This window comes from Peromyscus leucopus, chromosome 10 (assembly GCF_004664715.2).
Source record: "Peromyscus leucopus breed LL Stock chromosome 10, UCI_PerLeu_2.1, whole genome shotgun sequence".
Lineage (NCBI taxonomy): Eukaryota > Metazoa > Chordata > Mammalia > Rodentia > Cricetidae > Peromyscus > Peromyscus leucopus.
Window position 1 is genome coordinate 8,484,997 of NC_051071.1, and position 20,329 is coordinate 8,505,325.

General features: G+C 37.9%; 1 non-coding gene across 1 annotated transcript; it reads left to right on the top strand.

Moving 5' to 3' along the window:
- Window positions 1–18,095: 18,095 nt before the first annotated feature.
- On the top strand, window positions 18,096–18,257 carry LOC114710743. Its single transcript, XR_003737093.1, has one exon. It is a non-coding gene; the product is annotated as a U1 spliceosomal RNA (small nuclear RNA).
- The last annotated feature ends 2,072 nt before the right edge of the window (window positions 18,258–20,329 follow it).

A 20,329-nucleotide genomic window follows, 5' to 3' on the forward strand; every position in this document is an offset into this window, starting at 1 on the left:
ACTTATTCCATGTGCTTTTGTACTGTTTCTTTAATCCAACTGAAAAATTGCCAGCAAGTGCCCTGATGTGTGCATTCACCAATATGCTTGTTGTTACAAATGAGATGTCAAGAATGTCTGATTTGATTTGAATCATATGGATAGGTCTGACTTGATGGCTCTAAGATTTTACTGATAAATTTGAAGTTTTGTGTTTCTTTTGGAGATTAAAAGCAAAGTTTGAAATTAATTTACTATTTTCTAATTTTTGAAAATACACATTGAATAATACTGAAAAGCAACTTTGGCCAAAAAGTTAAAATTGTGAACTTTAAAACCCAGAGTGACTGGAACCAATTCAGTGAATCTTTAGGAAAATTCAATTTAACTTGAAATTCAGCAAGGTGCATGTGGCAGACATGAACCTTGTAAAAGATATGTAGCAGATAGTTGGTTCACAGCTCTAATCCCGGCACTCAGTCAGTTAACCTGGGCATCATGAACTTCAGCCTGCCTGGACTAGATAGCAAGAGCCTGTCTTTAAAAAATTATGCCAGAAAAAAAATATATTAAAGTCATAGAAAACTACTGAAGTTCTAATAAATAAGGGAATACAAATTAATCTCTAGTGCTACTGGTGTGTTTTTGAGCCCACAAATTGTTTCATTCTGTTAGTGCTGACACTATTCGTCACTCTCATGCCAACATTTTTCATGGAACCTTCTCGTGAACTGACCCCTTGGGTTCCAATAGATTTCATTTTGACAAATGCTGCTTTGTAATGTCACAGAAAATATTTCCCCTGGAAAAAAAAAAACACTTTGTTTACTCCATTCATAAAAGACTTTGGCAGGGCTTGATAAACTCTATTTTTTAAACAACTCTCAAATAACACATTTTTTGCTGTAGGCTTATACATTTTATCAGGTGTGTCAAAGATTCTGAGCATTATATTTTAAGAGACTTGCTCAGTGACAACTCAAGAAACTGACTTATTTCACCAGCTGTAAATGAAGTAATTTAGGTCTCATTTAGGATAATATTATTTTTAACTTTACAAACCTTATTGCTAAAAAAACAACTTACAAATAAAATAAACAACACACATCAAAATTATCACTCTACATTTTAGTGACCTTCTATACAGTTAGAACAGCCATTCTGAAGATATGGAGGATAACATTGAATTTTACAATTTCACTATCCAATTTATGTATTTACTCACTCACTACCAAAACCAAAAACTCCATTGCAGAATTAGAACCAGAACATCTAGTTTTATAACCTCTTTCATAACTTGTGTCTGCTGTGGGATGTTCTGTATATCCTGTGGGAGCCCGTTCTCGGGTTCCTCGTGGCTTTACTCAGCAGATCCTCATAGAGGAAGATTAGGACCACGAGCCTGAGTGCAGGTGTCTGAGATGGTCTGCACGTGGCTATGCTGTGGGATGGTCTGTATGTCAAGTTGCTCTGATTGGTCAATAAATAAAACACTGATTGGCCCGTGGCTAGACAGGAAGTATAGGCGGGACTAACAGAGAGAAATAAAAGAACAGGAAGGCAGAAGGAGTCACTAGCCAGCCGCCACCCTGACAAGCAGCATGAAAAGATGCCGGTAAGCCACAAGCCGCATGGCAAGGTATAGATTTATGGAAATGGATTAATTTAAGCTATAAGAACAGTTAGCAAGAAGCCTGCCACGGCCATACAGTTTGTAAGCAATATAAGTCTCTGTGTTTACTTGGTTGGGTCTGAGCGGCTGTGGGACTGGCGGGAGACAAAGATTTGTCCTGACTGTGGGCAAGGCAGGAAACTCTAGCTACATGTGTCCATATCTGCATCCAGTCCCTCCTCTAGAGTAATAATTTTTAAAAAATGATTATTGAGCATAATTTGCATGATGAATTATAGATTTTGAATGGACTCATTGTTGGCAAAAGATTATACAGAGGAATTCCATATTGATAGGAATATAGACAATCTTAGACAATTAATAAATGTATTAGAGTTCTTCAGAGAAACAAAACTAATAAGATTAATATGTGTGTGAGTGTGTGTGTAAGTGTGCATGCATATGTGATCATGTGTGTGAGTGTGTGTATTTGTGAGTAGAGTATGTGCATACATGTGTGAGTGTGAGAATATGAGTGTGTGTGTTGTGAGGGCTTAGTGTGTGACTATGTATATGAGTATGTGAATGAATTTGTGTTTGTGTGTGTATAATTTATTAATTCAGCTTACTTCAAAATATTAACAACAGGTGAGGTTTATAGAAACAAGAGGCTCCTTGCAGAAGACAGAGGCAATTTGTGGGAAAATTAGACTTTGTCTGTGTCTTGTCACCTGGTTTAGGAGGAGCACAGCCAGCTAGCCTGATAAAACCACAGCTGCCCTGTTCCAGGTAGTACACACAGGCATTCATGCTAGCTACTTCTTGCTGAGCTAACTTGGAGTCTGCCACTGCACCTGGTGATTGGTGATGCATGATCATCAGAATGCTGGGACCAATGAGAAAGAGACAACACAGCTAAGGGAATCTCCGTCTGCCAATGGGAAATCAGGAGAAGGTATATAGGTTCACCTCCATATCTGTAATAAATGAGCAGGCTGCTTGCTTCTCACCGAACTCCCAGTGTCTGTGTCAGTGATGCTGCTCTTTCCTACCCACTCCCGCAAGGAGTGTCCAGACAGTTCTCCTGCAACACCTCAGGGCCCAGGGCTTTAAAACAACTTAAAATTAACAACTATGCATACAGACTACCACCCAAAGTTATAAACTATTTATTTAATTTGGTGCTATTGAAATGGACTTTTATGTCCTTTCAGCTATCTTAAAATACTTTAAAATTTGAAGTCCAGAAATTCTAGGAATATTGTTTGTGTTTCTATTTTATGAGTGTGGACCCTGTTTTGCTTTTATTTAACTTTTTTTTTTTTTTTTTTTTTTGGTTTTTCGAGACAGGGTTTCTCTGTGTAGCTTTGTGCCTTTCCTGGAGATCACTTGGTAGCCCAGGCTGGCCTCGAACTCACAGAGATCTGCCTGGCTCTGCCTCCCGAATGCTGGGATTAAAGGTGTGCGCCACCAACGCCCGGCTTATTTAACATTTAAGAAACCATCACAAAGGACATATTTTTATTACATTTATTTGCAGAGGGAGCATGTATGTCTCAGCATGCACATGGAGGTCACAGCACTATTTACATGGATTGGTTCTCCCCTTTTACCATATGGGTCCTGTGAATCCAATTCAGAAATCAGGCTTGTTGGCAAGTCCCTTACCCTCTAAGTCATCTCTCAGATCCATACAAAGGACATTTTTAGTGCCACTTACTAACAGGAGATGTTCTATAAGCAGGGTCTTATTTTTGCAAGAATATTATCTCTCTCTGTAGATGTGTAGGTCAATTTCTGTTGCTCTATATAATGGTGAGGCAGGAATTCTGGTGAGATGTTCTGATGAAATAATCTGATTATATTGACTCTTAAATGTAAAGCTTTGGGAATCAGACTACTGATATAGATATGATGTTATCTGTATATATCTATATCTGATATAGATAGATGTCATTCTGTATGCTGTGAATATGTGTTGCTCTGATTGGTTGATAAATAAAATTTTGATTGTCCAGTAGCCAGGCAGGAAGTATAGGTGAGGCAAGCAGAGAGGAGAATTCTGAGAAGAGGAGGGCTGAGTCAGGAGTTGCCGGGCAGACATAGAGGAAGCAAGATGACAAGGCAGAACTGAGAAAAGGTACCAAGCCACATGGCTGGACAGAGATAAGAATTATGGGTTAATTTAAGTGTAAGAGGTAGTCAGTAATAAGCCTTAGTTAATGGCTGAGCAGTTATAATTAATATAAGCTTCTGAGTGATTATTTTATAAGTAGGCCACAGGATTGCAAGGGCCTGGCAGGACCAGAAAAACTTCCAACTACACTTGGTGTACCAATGCAGGGCTCTCAAATTTCCATAAGGCCTAAAAGAGTTTAAAAAGGACTTCTAAACACATAATAATAGAGCCCCAAACAGCTTTCTATTTTATGTCTCATGCAGGTTGAGATACAGAGATGCCAAGGTACAGAGACATCATGTATGCAGACTTGAGCTACAGAATGGTGTGTTCATGGTGTATGGTCTTGAGTGCAGCATGGTGGATTCCCACAGCTATACAGAGTGGTATCTGTAAGCCACACAGCATGATGCGTGGTGGATATAGTTTTTGCTAATACAGACAAGAAAAAAAAAAAGGTTTCTGGGCTACACGCTGTTTTAATGGAGGCATAGACCCACTGCTTCTGAGAGTTGGTGGTACACATGGATCCCAGAGCTAGTGGTAATGTACCACTGCCATGTTCAAAAGCTGAGGTGGGTGGAGTTAATAGCCAAGGCTGCCTGTTTTGTTCTAACCATTCTGCATTTTAAAGCAATAGATTCTCAATAAAACAGATTCAGATGGAATAAAACTTACATGGTTTACAATCTATGTAAAAATGTACATAGGCTTTGAAGAGAAAAGAAAATTAATATAGACAATTACATAAAGAAATAGTTCAAAAAACAATAAAGTATTTAAAGAGACAGTAAAGGTAATATAAAAATATAAGCCATGTAAAGATGAAAATCACACACAGAGTCTGGATTATATTGTCTTTGGGATTTTTTAACTGCAAAAAGACATTTGATTGTAAAGGCTATTGAATTAAACCAATATGTATATTTTGAAGGTATCTTGACTTCAAAATTTGGATCTAAGGATATGTTGCTTTGGAAAGGAAGCTCTGTTTTTGTTTCCACAGGAAGTGACAGGCTATGGATTTGTCCCAGGTTAAGATACATTAGATTTGATCAGCCAAGACCCCCTGAAAGGTCTCTGATGACACCATGGCCCAGATAATCCAATATCCAGAATGGCTTCAAGGCAACTGGTTCAGACAATACAGCCTCACAATCTATTCCAGCCAGGACTTGACCATAATTCTTAATTTTCTCAGGATCCCCATTAGATTGCCTGTGCCCTCAACCAGTAGCAAGTAGTATGAGAAGCTATACCCAAGTTCCCAAAATATTACTTATAAATGTTTATTTTTATTAAAAGGGGAGTTGATTTTAAATGCAATCTCTTTCTAAAAGAAAAAAGGGATATGATATAGATATGAGAGAATGAAAGGGTATATTATTGAACCTACTTTTAAAGAGCAACAACTTGTTTAAAAATGTTTTACATTGCTATGGATTTTAATTTATTGATACAACTTTAAAGATAATTTTGTTATACCATATTATATTTCTTTTCTTGTTTAAGGCATTATGTTTGTGCAGCTCATTTAAATTGTAATGGATAATTAAGAAATACAGATTAATAATTAGTCTTCTATGATAGTCAAACTTATATACATTTTAGTTAAGTTTTCTAGGTACACATACATATATTTTAATTAGGTAGGTAATCTTCAAACACTTCAAAGACCTACAGAATATGGCATTTAAAATGTTTTAAAAACTTAGACTTTCTGAACAATGAGACATGTCTGCTCCTGGCAGTACCAATTTATTTCAGAGAGGATAATGGGTATCAAAGACACTCAGTATGGAGTTCATCTTCTTCTTGGCAAAAATAGTCATTTGGGCAAGAAAATGTTCTTGCCTGGATTGCTTGACAAAATGTGGTAAAAACGGGACATGCAGGACCAATAGGAAGGTAACCAATGAATTTTGCAAGGCAAGATGGTTCTTCAGGTTCCTGCTTTGCAGCAGAAACTGCCAAATAATATACAGGACACAGCGAGAAGGGACTGAGAGACTCTAGGCCTATAGGCTGAAGATGGATGCCCCAATGTTGCAGAGGAACTTTGGATGACTATCCAGGCAGGCAGCTTTCTCTGTCATTCTAGATTTTTGGAAGTTGCTCTTCCTTTTTACTTAAGTAATATTAAATCCTTCAGGGGTCTTTGATGTAGTGGAAGACTAGATAGTTATAATTATAGTTTTCCTTGGTTATGATAAAAGAGAAATTAGATATGAAACTTTAGACTCAGAAATATAGGATAGATAGAATATTTTCTTTAATTTTGCCAAATACAAATAGACTAGATATTGTAACTGTAATTCTTGCTTGATAACTGTTCTATTATGTGTATTTTTACTATATTAAAGTTAAAACCTTCTTTTTTGATTAGACAGAAAAGGGAAGGTGCTGTGAGATATCGTTCTGTATGCTGTGAATATGTGTTGCTCTGATTGGTTGATAAATAAAATACTGAATGGCCAGTAGCCAGGCAGGAAGTATTGTAGCTGGAGTTTTTCCAGTCCTGCCTGGTTCACAGTCAGGACAAATCTCTCTCACCCACCAGTCCCTCAGCAGCTCAGACCCAACCAAGTAAACACATAGAGACTTATATTACTTATAAACTGCATGGCCATGGCAGGCTTCTTGCTAACTGTTTTTATGTCTTAAATCAACCCATATCTATTAATCTGTAAGTTGCCACGTGGCTTGTGGCTTACCAGTATAGGCAGGTTAAGCAGACAAGGAGAATTCTGGGAAGAGGAAGGCTGAGTTAGGAGGAGTCACCAGCCAGACACAGAGGAAGCAAGATGACAAGGCAGAACTGAGAAAAGGTACCCAGCCATATGACTAAACATAAATAACGATTTATGGATAAATACCCATAATTCTTAAAGTGTAAAAGCTAGTCAGTAGTAAGCCTGAGCTAATGGCTGAGCAGTTATAATTAATATTAGCTTCTGAGTGATTATTTTATAAGTAGGCCACAGGACTGCGGGGTTCTGGCGGGACCAGAGAAACTTCAGGCTACAGACTACATCAGATTAAAAATGTATAGACTGGTTATTATAACTTTTATTCCTATAAAGTATTCTTATTTCATTATGGACAATGTCCTTTGAGGTTAACTAAATTAGCTACTTTCTTAAGTATTACATTGGTTTCTAGTACCAAAAAAAAAAAACAACTAAAATTGTACAGTTATAGAAATGACAGAAAAAACTGTCATTTATGAACAGATAGCACAGGTTTCTGTATTAGTCATTTTTTGTTGCTGTGATTAAAAAAAAAAAAACATGATGAAAATCAGTCTGGAAGGAAGAGTTTGTCTTAGCTTGTGGTTCCAGAGGTGGAGTCCGTAATTGTGGGATGGTATAGCATGGCAGCAGGAACAGGCAGCTGTCTGATCATACACAGGGAAAAGAGAAAGCAACCTGGAAGAGGGGCAAGGTTCTGAACTCAGACTGCCCACACTAATGCGCTTCCTCCAGCAAGGCCCTACCTCCTAAAGGTTCCGTAATGTCCCCACACAGCACAACCAGCTGGGGACCGAGTGTTCAAACTCCTGAACCTATGGCAGACATTCTCATTTAAACCACCACAGTTTCTAAATGATCTCTGCAATAACAAGAAAATAGGGAGACTTTCCACATTGTACAACATATGGCTATTCTTACCCAGCAATGCTTTGGCCCTGCAAGCCAAGGACAGTATATCTTCCAGAAATGAAAGAATAGTCCCACAGGAACTATTTGATTTCTGTTTAATCCAATTTCACCAGGTCAATAATTGTGTCAAAAATAAGACTTAAGATTTATAAACTTAATTCAGCTCATTTGGGGATTATCTACAGATATTAGAAAGTTTGCAAAAATTATTTCTCTAAACAGTGTTCTAATTGACTTCTGCTTGTGCCTTTGTCCCTCTATGGCCAACACAGGTCACTAAGATCCTTTTGAAATGGGAATAATATCATGTCACTATCCTGCTCATTTCTCTCCCATAGTTACCCATTCCAATCAAGTAAAAACTCAGTTCTACAAAAGCAGTTCACAAAGACCTATAGTTTCTCTTCCCTCTCTTCCCACTCTGAGTCCATCTCTACTGTGGCTAACTCACTTTTCTGGCCAGTGGCCTCCCTGCTATCCCTTGAGCAAGCTAGTCTTGCTCCTGTCTCTGTGCTGGTCTGTGTGCCTGAAATGACTCCCTCTAGACGCTGTTCCCGTCTCTCTCTTTCAGGTCATTGCTCAAATGGCATCTTTTTAAAAGGTCTCTCAGCCAACTGTTCAAAATTACAGCACATTACTACATCCAATTCCTTACCCTGCTTTTTCTGTAGACTTATTATCTTTTAGCAAATATATATTTAACTTATTGGGTTGTTACAGAGTAATTTCAATTTTGACTTTGTTCAAATTTCCTGTTTGATATTGGAATATATTCTTAACAAATGTGGTTATGTTATACATCATTTTAATGAAATTTTCCACTTCATTCTTTTCACTAATGACTTGCTACTCTCTGTTTATTTTATATTTGTTTTATTCTATGAAAATGATATTAGACAAAAATAGGTTTGAGTGATTTTTTTATTTGAGTTCAAATTGGTTCATAAATTAGCCAAGACAACTTGAAACACCAAGAATACATTTTGACCCAGGACCTGCTAACAAACATAGAATGCAGTGGTGGTTCAAGAGGTTTTGCAAAAGTGACAAGAGCCTTGATAGGGGGCAAAAAAGCTGGCCACTGGAAAATGATTGAGAACAACCATTGAAACAGAACCTCTCAACTACATAAGAATTCACCAAAGAGTTCTTGGTGAAGAAATCCATGAGTAGCATCCCATTATAATTATCATTTGAAGCAAAACTGAAATAGTAAAATTTGCCAATAAATGTGTGCCTTATATGCCTGACCAGAAGTAAAACAGAATTCATTGTTTTGAATTGTCTTGTCTCTTACTCCAATCCACAATGAGACACTTTTCTGTTAGATTATTACATGTGATGACTAGTGGATTGTGTGTGGTCATCTGATGATGACCAGCTCGGTGGCTGGACTGAGACAATGCTCGGAAGCACTTCCCAAATCAAACTGGCACCAAAAGAGGTCATGGTCACTGTGGTCTGACCCATTACAGCTTTCTGAACCCAGTGACAGAAGTATGATATCTGAGAAGTTTGATCAATACAGTTGTTGGGATGCACTGAAAATTGCAATGCCTGTAGCTGAGGCTGGTAAACAAAAAGGACCTAATTCTCCATGACAATTTTCAACCATATGCCCCACAAACAATGCTCCAAAAGTCGAACAGATTAGGATACCAAGTTTTGTGTCACCCATTATATTCATCTGACCTCTATCCAGCCAACTGCCACTTCTTCAAGTATCTCAACTTTTTGCAAGGAGAATACTTCCCCAACTAGCAAGATGAATGGAATGCTTTCCAAGAGTTCACTACATCCTGAAGTATGGATTTTTATGATACAGGAATAAACAAATTTATCTTGTGGGAAAAAATACATTCATTGTAATGGTTTCTGTTTTTATTCATAAAGATGTATCTGAACCTAGTTATAATGAGTAAAATTCACAGCCCCAAAATGCAATTCCTTCTGCACCAACCTAGTATTTATCTGTTTATTGTCTGTTTCCCTTCACTAATGTATACAGACTTCATGAGAGAAGCATTCTTCTCTGGCATGACTACAATGCTTTGCTACTCCCTTGACAATAATGGAAACTCAAATATTTATTAAATAGATTACCACATATACACATTTTTGACTTCATTTCATTAATTTTCAGTAAACTTAGAGTCAGAATCGCAATAAAAAAGTGAGTTACACAATTTTGAGCATCTCATTTTCCTGTGAATTGTAGTATTTGAGACGGTTAACATATCTGAGGCACATACTCAACAGAATTGATCACCAGAGTACTGCCTTGAGTGGGAGCTGCATTCTGTGATGACAGGAGGGAGTCAGATCCGTCTTCATGCTGCAGCCAAACTGCAGTTGAACTGGAAATTGCTCTAGAATAAAATGAATTGCCTCTAGAGCCCAGCTAGTGTGAATTTCAAAACCCTAAATTACTATATAAGCCAAGTGGTTCTAATAGTTGCTAGCTTAACTTGGCCCTTCACTCAGGGGGAGCATGAACTTTGAAGGTGGCTCTTATAGGCTTCAAGCATTCCCCATTTTGTCTTTCCTTGAATTATGCATTTTGAAGTAATAGGTATTAATCTGTCAGATATAATAATTAGTCACAAGTAATGGGTATTGGCCTTCTCTACCAATAACAAAATTATCCAATATTCCAGCATCTACCATTACAGAATAGACCTACAAATTGGTCCTATCCATATGCACGTTTATTTATAGCAGATGCTAGAATCTAGTGATGCCCATACATTAATTGGTGCTCAAATGGAGCCGAGATGAATGTTTGGTCAAATCTCAGTTAGTAATAGTGGGATGATGGATGTCAAGAAATCTCATTCTAGCTTATATTCATGTTGGATTCTTCCACAAAGCTGACATCTAGTGTGATACACTTGTTTATTCCTTCAATATTTGATTTCTTCCTATGAAAATATTCAGTGATAACCTGCTTATATAAGGAGTGTCGGGAGCTAAAGCAGTGAGCAAGAACCAGCAAAGCCCTTGCCAGGAGGGAGCTTATATCTAAATGAGGAGGCAGATACAATGTGGTTCATTTATAGTATCTCTCACAAAGGACAAGGAGAAATCAATGCAAAAGTAAGTCTCTATCTCAGGCCTGATCTAGTCCGGATGATAAAGTATCATACCAAGAATGGATAGGACTTTGTTGGGCAAAAAAGAAGAGAATAATGTGTACAAGGGTATCCACCTGAGTCAGAAAGCTGCGTGCAATTTTTAAGAAACTGTTGTATTGTTGTATAAAGAATAGCCTCAGGAGAAATAATTCTTTTAATCTTAGAAGGTCTTGAAGTCAGTGCCTTAAAGTAAGGAATTTTAACTGAGTCAGGGGAAGAATCTGTGAGACTTTAAGAAATGACAGGATTACAACTTGTTTTTTAGGATAAAAAAATCAGTACAGTATTCAAAGTCACCTAGGATATACAATCTCACTAACAACCACCACAGGAGAGCCAGGGTGAGCGCAGAGGTTGGCTAAGAGGCTACACTGGTAACTGCTTTTGCTCACTTCTAACTAGGTAACTAGATAACTCATGATAGTTTGAAATGTGCTTTCCTAAGGCTTTTTTTTTTTTCAAGATTTGCTTTTCATTCATTAAAGCAGATGGAGAAAGCTCTGATACAAGCTGACTGTGCTACGATGGCACTTGGAATAGACTGGTGCTGATGCAGATGGGTAGAATGAAAATATTAAAACAACAAAAAAAACAGATCAATAGTCTTGCTAATTTTTATTAGCTATGGGGTAATATTGAATGTAAAGAATATTTCTAGCAAAGATAGCAATAACAAAGCATTTATGGTACAAAATATGAATTAAATTAATTTCTGTAAGCTAATTTGTAATGATTGCATTATATAAGACAATGATGTACACATTTAATTATATAAGATATATATATATATATATATATATATATATTATAACAAGGAATTATTCTTTTTATGTGTGAGGCAGCCTTGAAGTACTGTGTTTATAACAGAATTCGATAGTTTGGTTTGTTTTATAATTGCTTGGTACTGGAGACTGAACTCAGGGCCTCCTGTATGTGAAGCATGTGCTTCAACCAAGCTACTTGTCCAGCCCCCAACATTTAAATGTTTAAATAAAACAAACACTCAACACACATCTTTTACCTTTTGTGAAGTATGTTCACAGAAACACTGAAAAGCTCCAAGGAGAAGAGGAAGAATAAAAGAGCTAGGGGACACAGAGAAGCCGATAACAAAAATTAGAAGAAGGATTTTTACAGGGGAAAAACAATTTCATTTTGTTGTAAAGATCTAAATGAATAAAAGAAGACTTTGAATGTGAGGATGATTAAAAAGACAAAATCATTAGCTAAAGATATTTACAAGTTTAGACTCTTTCATTTTGATTGTAATTTTAATTAGCTGGACACAGGGGGGGAAGAAAATGAAAGCCTACATCATCTACTTACTCTTTAAATTGCCTCTACCTTAATTTTCTGCTCTTCAGTTCTTAATTTTCTCTATTTTTGTTCTAAGTAATCTGGTTATCAGGCGAAAGTGATTTTCCCTCAGCCAGGTTTAGCATTCAGTATTTGCATCTGTGAACCAAAAGTTCATTTTATTGCTTAGTTTTTATTCTTTCAATAGCAAAAACTCTCTCCAGGTAACTTTTTTTCAGTCCTTTGTCTATGCAGCAGGGTGCTTTGTATACTCCCGACAGTTAGGCGGTTAATAACAAAGACTCCTATTTTTAAAATAATTATGCTCTATTTACACAGTTTCCACAAAATTTACTCATAAAATTTAGAAAACAGCAAAGCTCCAAAAAGCTGTAGGTTTTCTGTTCATTAAAACAATTTTTCTATGTGCTTGTGTTTGATAAAACAGGCTGAAAATTCAGTATTAATCAAGTCTGGGGTTTGCATGTATATTGAATAAAATTTTAAAAATTACATTGACATAGAAGAAGGCACATCTGTTTAGAATAACCTACTTTAGAAAGGGTTTATCTCCAAGATATTATCTGGCTTTTTAGGAGGCTATTTATTTTGCATTTGTTAAAGAAAACAAAATTAGCATAGCTAACCATGTATTACATGTCTCTCAGTTGCCCTGTCTCCCAAAAGAAATTCACTTAAATAATGTGTAGCCTCCCTGTTGAAGTGCCTTGGGGTCGGAGGATGAAAGGCACTATTTAAATGGTGACAATTATTGTTATTATTCTGCCATGGATAAAGAGGAACAATTGCCTTTTAAAACTATTGTGGACAATTTCATTTTGCTCCCCCATTCCTTAGAAACACTGTTTGAGCTCTGAACAGGAACCATGCACTTTAAGCAAAACAACATATAGAGTGATGGCATATGGGAATCGAATACCCTGGAGATCGTAATGGCTGCCAACCATAGTCACCCAGAATAGTGTCATTTAAGGGACAGCAACAAAACCCAGCTGTGCACCATCAGTGATCTTGTGTCTAAAATTCCAAACTTTACTTTGTATTTTCTTAAAGGTTTCCTCACCATAAAATACAAGTGTTCTTTCGGGTGGATATTCCTTTGAACCTTATCACTGTTGCATTATTTTCATAAAATGAGCTCCAGGTATCCAGATAGAATGGCAAAGTCGGGGGTTGGGGAGGCAGAAGTGAAATAAGACATCAAAAAGAGAATCAAAGAGAGCTTTGAGGTTAGAAAATGTGGGAAATTAAATATAGCAGCAGAAAGGATCATTCCGGACTGACCCCAAGAATATGACCATTGACATTGGACTCCTTAGGCAATATGAACAAGGAATACTATAAAAATTCCCTCACTGGCGAGTGTTCAAGTATGGGGCTCTTGGTTCTCTCCAGCATAGGATGTATGCTGCATCTGAAGTGACAGATTGAGTAATCCCCTTTCAGGGATAAGTCTCTCTTTTACGATGTGCTACTGGAATGAGGTGCCAATTTGCTTACAGTTTGGATGTGCTGGAGCTACCCTGAGACATCGTGCCAGCATTATCATTCATTCTTGTCCATTTTGTCTAAGACGTTTAGACTTTTGCATCAAAATCAGCTGGAGTGCTCTATGTACACAGATGCTAGGCGCCCCATCACCTTTTCTGGAGGCACCCCACCACCATTCTTTGGAGTCAAATAAACCCATTTAGCAAATCTGCAAAGCCCTAATAAAATAGTGGAGGAGCTAAAAAGTGAGGGTGGTGTGAATGGCACCTGCTGGGCTTCCCAGGTGCATTCCCCACCCTCTGGCTCTCTGGCACTTTCCTCACTGTTCTAGCACCACTCACTCACACTGCTAGTTTAGTTGGGTAATCCAGACTCCAGCTACTGCAGGCCATGTGGCTCCAGTTTCCTCTTAAGGTTCCCCAGTATAGTTCTGTTTCTGGAATGTAGCAAGTGCTCAAGCAATCCCTATTGAGTAAAATAATAAATTAGTGAATAAATCTAGGGAAGAGCTACTTGTGCATTTAAAGAAAAAAAAAAAAGGCAAGAAGGATAGATGTTCTGGGAGGTTCCTCCAGTCTTTTATGGTAAAGGCTTGATGCTCACTGGTCATGCCATTGATTGACCGTGGGAACATTTGAGTGGCCCTAATCACTGAGGTGTTTTCTCACAGAGGGTATATCTATCCCCAACCTCTTCTCAAATCTCTGCTGTCCAATGACAGTAAGGTGAACACCTTTGCTTTCCGCCATGACGCTTGACTTCACTTGGCCTCAGTGGGACTGACTGACCATGGACCCAATCCTCCAAAATGATGAGCTAGCATAGCCCGCCCTTCCTCCTCTCCTTCCTTCTCTTCTTCCTTCTCTCCTTCCTTCCTTCCTTCCTTCCTTCTTTCTTTCCTTCTTCCTTTCTTTTTTTTTCAGTTATTTTTTTCTCATAAAGATGGGAAGTTTGTAGCATGAATCTTAACAGGTCTTATAAAATAAAAACAAACCCAGAGCCAGGTATTGGGGTGAAAGCTGAAAGATCAGAGAAGCAGAACAAGCCACAGCCTCACCTTGCCAATTCCTTAGCTGATCCTGTTTCCTCAGACTAGATGACTCTGAGTCCTCATTCAACTGGATCTCAGGTGAACTGCTGCTCAAAAGACTAAATGCAAAACCAGGTTCTAGCTCCTGGTCCTCACGCCTTATCTACCTTCCTGCTTCCTGCCATCACTTCCTGGGATTAAAGGTGTGTATCACCATGCCTGGCTGTTTCCAGGGTGGCTTTGAACTCACAGAGATCGCAATGGATCTCTGCCTCTGGAATGCTAGGATTAAAGATGTGTGTGCCACCATTTTCTGGCCTCTATGTCTATCTAGTGACTGTTCCTTTCTCTGACCCCAGATAAGTTTATTAGGGTGCCCGATATGTTGGGGGACACAGCATCACCACAGAAGTTGACTAGCATAAAAAATAAACAAACTTTCTTGCCAGCAAGATCAAGCAGGGAAGCAGTCATGCCTGTCAGTCATGTGCCAGTCATTGTCCTAAGTATTTTAAAGATAGTAAAAGTTCATCCAGAGAACTGCATCAGTGGAAAGCCACTGCCACATTGTATGAAGACTAGAGAAAAGTTCAATAACTTGCCCCAAATCACATTATCTGGCAAGACAGGACAGATGAAGACAGGAGCCAGCAGAGCTGGGCTCCTGAGCTGGTACTCCAAGACCAGCTTCATGACTACACATGGAGATGAAGGTAGGAGTGGCTGATGTGGCCAGGCATGTTCCTGATGCCGTGGGTGTTTACATGATAAACAAGAATGCTGACCTGAACGTTTCCCGCCTTGAAAGGAGAACGCAAGAGAATAGCCTTTGTACTTCATCATCCATTTGATTCTCGCAAATCTCAATCAGTATTTCACCTAGAAAATTCTTTGAATGTGAAATAGATAGATAGATAGATAGATAGATAGATATGAACAAATAAATAAATACTAAATAAATAAATGGAGAATCATTTTTTTTACTAGAAAAATAAATTTATATGAAAGCAGGTGTTCTGTGTGTTTAATTTTCCAGCTGTATATTTAAATTTTCTCCTAGACCTTTAATTTCATGCTATAAATTTCAATACAACCACTATAGTGTTTATGTATGTTCTAAAACTATAGAAGGATATGGCACAAAGGAGCTAATTCATCTTTACTGGTGCCCATGAATCCTTTGCAGAATTAAGTTTAACCAAATCTCTAAGGAAAAATAGCAAGAATAATATTTTAAGGTAAAAATAGAGAATAAAAGCTTTTCTTGTTAGAAACAAGGAGTCGGGTGCAGGACGATACCCGTCCAATGGATATGAAATGTTATTACTTTGTGAAGAAATAAAAGAATAATAAGTTTAGAAAATTAACTATCAAATTACATTTTTTAAAGAGGGACACTTAAAATGTTGATGAACAAATATAAGATGATGACTCAGGGGCACTAAAAGCAGGAAATGTGTGGGTTCTATTCGATAGTACAATAAGGACTGGGGATTTCACTTTATCGCCATTGTCGTTAAACCACAGAGTGCTGAAGAGGCGGCTGTGATACAACCACAGTAAAACCAGCTCTTAAAGACGTTTCTAATTAAACCATGAAAAATCAAAAGAGGAAACTGCTCAGGGAAACCATTTTGAAGACCTTATTAATGGTGCAGTCACAGAGAGGGTTGCATTAGATTTGAACTAGCAAACGCCAATGCTCATGTGCAAAGTGCCAAGTAAGTATGCTGCCCTCCTGGAAACCCTTTTCTTTCAGAGTAAAAAGTTTCTATTTTGCTCTTGTTTTCTCCAATATTAGGATCTTTTGGTTCAGTTAAATTCTAGTTACAGTACTTTGGCATTTGATTTCATGGCTTAATTAATCTCTACCCGGGTATGTACACACACTATGTGTAGCCGATTCTTGCCTGGCACTTTGCAGTCTACCTGTGTGAAGAATTCATTCAATCAGTTTGGCTCTTCTTTTCCAGAATAATGCCACTTAAGTGTTCATTGTTTAATGCTTGAATATACTTTTTAATTAATTGTGATAATTTTCTCATATATACATTTGGTTTCAAAGCCAACCAAATTTCTTGTTGCCGTATTTCATTTTATGCAGTTTTCAACCTCAAAGTACCCTGTAACTCCTTTTTCAATGTCTTAGTCCTCTTCTTCTTTCCTATCTCTCCCACAAACTCTTTATTTGGAAAGCCTGACATGCATGAATATAAAAATATATTTTTCTGGAGATCCTTCCTTTGTCATTGGGGCCCAGGTAGTAAGGCAGAACATATTTCAGACATATCAAAAGATTTTTATAGATCAAAATTAAAGTTTTCACTTTGTGAAAATAGTCTTTTAATCTCTTGATAGTTATTAAAATAAAATTCTTCCACATTTGTAATTAACAGTAACTGTCTTTAGTATTTTTTATGTTCCTGAGATAAAACACCCTGACAAAAGCAATTTAAAGTGGACAGGTTTATTTTCTCTTATTGCTCAGGGTTACAGTCCATCAGGTGGGAATACTCAACAGTGGGAGCCTAAAGCAGCTGGCCACATTGTATCCACAGCCCAGAAAAGGAGGTAATGCCTGATGCTCAGCTCATTCTCTTCTCTCATAAAAATCTGGCCCAGAGAATGGTGTCACCTGCCTTGGGTGGGTCTTCCCACTTCACTTGGCCTAATCAAGACAATCTCCCACTGCCGTGCACAGAAGCCTGCCTCCCAGGTAAGTCTAGATTTTATTGAGATCAATTATTCAGGTAATCATTAAAACAAACAAACAACAACAAAACCCTAGGGATTATTTTTATAGTAATAAAGCATCAATTTTACCTCAACTGCTCTAATGGTGGATTGAATGAACGTGTTCCCCACAGGCTCAGATATCTGAACACTTTGCCCCATTTGGTGGTGTTATTTGGGGACATGATGCCTCTTTTGAAGGAAATCTGCCACTGGGGCAGACATTGAGACTTTGCACACCACACACTTCCACTTCACTCTCTTGGCTTCCTGTTTGCAGTCGAAGATGTTATCTCTTAGCTTTCTGCTCCTGCTGGCCTGTCTCCCTCCCACCATAATGGATTTTGTTTCTCTGTAACTATAAGCTAAAATAAACTCTTTCTCCAATAAGTGTCTTTTGATCACGGTGTTGACGCAAGCAAGAGAAAAATAATGAATAAATTCTCTTTGATTTGACTAAAGGAAAAGACAACAATCCTTGATGCATTCATATTTCTCTTATCTAACAACCCTACCCTTTTAGCCAAACTATTAACTGACCTCACCTACTCGGTTTATACCTTGAACAATTTCCTCCCAAAGATCTCCAGTCCACAAACCTTCTACTCAGCAATATCTCACTTTGCATGGCCAATGTGACGTACCATGTTTTTATGTTGTACTTAGGATATCGAGAATAGCTAAGAAATATATTCATGACCATCCAAGTTAGTTAGTATCATCATACATTTACAACATGGAATGTCGGGCCTTAGTACTATACTGTAATCTTAATTGCACCCTAGCATCTGCCATTCCCATCTGAGTTTTTCAACGTCCTGTGTCTTCTTTGACTTCATTACCAAATATGCTTGCCTCCTACTTCAGAGACATTAGCTTTGTTCCTGATATACCTCACCTCTACCACTTCATGTACATCTGCCATTCATCCTTGCTTTTCTTAAATCACAAAGAAGCAATACTTACCTGGCAGGAGAGATAACATGATCATGAAGGTGATTTTTCCAGGATGAGGCTTATCCATTGCACTCTGGATGTGCTGGCCCTGAGATTTCCCAAATGTGGGAAACATTACTGCATAATTTGTGGTAGTGGGCTACTTTGTTTGCACTCTGGTAAAAAAAAAAAATCATAAAGAAGTATTAAAGAAAAATTACTATCTTTTGTGGTGCTATTTTATTTGTGCTCTAATAAATAAAGCTTACATGGAGATCAGAGGAAAAAGCCAGCCACTATATTAAATGTAGAGGTCAGGCAGTAGTAGCACACACCTGTAATCCTAGCATTTCAGAGGCAGAGATTCATCCAGATCTCTGTGAGTTCAAGGCCACACTGGGAACAGAGCCAGGCATGGTGGCACACACCTTTAATTAATTAACCATAGAGGTCTGGAGGTCTGTACAGACAGGAAGTGATGTATCTGGGCAGAGAGAAGAAGTAAGATGACAGTGCACAGAAAGTTTTGTAGACATGAGAATACAGGAAGTAGCTCTGTCTTTGAGGATTTCCTAGCAGTAAGAGTGTGCCTGGCTTCATTCTGCTTCTCTGATCTCTCATTTTTCACCCCAATATCTGGCTCTGGGTTTTTAATTAATAAGAACTTTTAAGATTTGTTTTACATCTGGCCCCTAACGTTTGTGACAAGAATTCACTAAAAAGCCACTTGTGGCCTTGCAGGCTCCCAGCTCAGGTTTGAGCTGCATGCAGCTGCAGTCTCCACTACACATGAGCTGGAGTCTCTCTGGCTTCTTCTCTCCTGGTGGGCTGTGGGCTTTCTCTGTATTTCTATCTCAGACTGCTACCACACTAGGTAGCTGCTTTGAAACTCCCTCAGATTTCTACTGTTCTACTTAGTCAGCAGACTTGATGAATCAATTAAGATATCTTAATGGGAGAAATTAGTTAAAGGAGGTTTTTTCCCACATTAAAAAATGGGAAATATTTTTACAATGGGGGTAATTTTGTCTCTGTTTGGTAACACGTTAGGCAGTCTGAAAATGGAACAATTAAATGAGAGGATGATTAATGTTGATGGGATTTACATAATGTTAATTATGAATATTATTGTTTCATCGTTTTTGTTTGATCATTAAAAAGGTTGGTTAATTTGAGTGCCAAGATAAAAGTTTAGAAAAACTTGTTAAGACAGATCATAGAGCTATTCAGACCCAGACAGAAGAAATTAAAGGTGAACCTATCTAAGCAATGAATTATACAGTTACAGAGAAACAGTCTAAGGTTTTCAAACAGGCAACATTAATCTATCTAGTAACCTTACAGGAACTGCCAAATGCTCAAGGCTGTGTATAAGCTAACTGGACCTCCGTGGAAATGTTAGATTTGAGGAGATTTAAAGAAGCTATAGTCTTATATGTTATGCATTCTCTGTTTTTGTTTGTTTGTTTGTTTGTTTTTTAGTTTTTTTCGAGACAGGATTTCCCTGTGTAGCTTTGTGCCTTTCCTGGAACTCACTTGGTAGCCCAGGCTGGCCTCTAACTCATAGAGATCCGTCTGGCTCTGCCTCCCGAGTGCTGGGATTAAAGGTGTCCGCCACCATCGCCCAGCTCATTCTCTGTTTGTAAAGCAGATGTTAAACTCATGGTCAACTTGTAATAGAATTATCCCTCAGGACTGGAAAGATTTGGTTACAGTTATCCTAGAGGCTGGTCCACAGTTATAATGGAGGACCTAGTGGAAAGAGGAGGCTAAGACTATTGAACAATGATGTAGGGTTAGAGGTATGGAAATTCCCCAAGATGAACTTCTTGGAGAAGGCAATTATGCTGATATACAAAGGCAATCTTTATGTGATTACCACATACTAATTTTATGCTGAATGGTAGACCTGAATGCTTGGGGAAGAATTAAAGAAGTAGGAAAGAAAATTGAGTCATTTACAAAAGTTATACAGGGCCCAAAAGAAACCTTCACTGAATTCTTACAAAGGCTGTTTTCAGCAGTAAATAGAATGATACCAAATTCAGAAGCTAGACAGCTAATATTTGAATCTCCAGCTTTTGAAAATGCTAATACAACATGCAAAAGGGTAATTAGGTCATTAAAGGCAAAATCAACACCCTTGAAGGAATGGACCTGAGATACAATGAATATTGAACCTTATGACCATGATGATACTTGGATAGGAGAGGAATTTTCCAGAGGTTTGAAGAAAAATAATCATGTCAGATGATT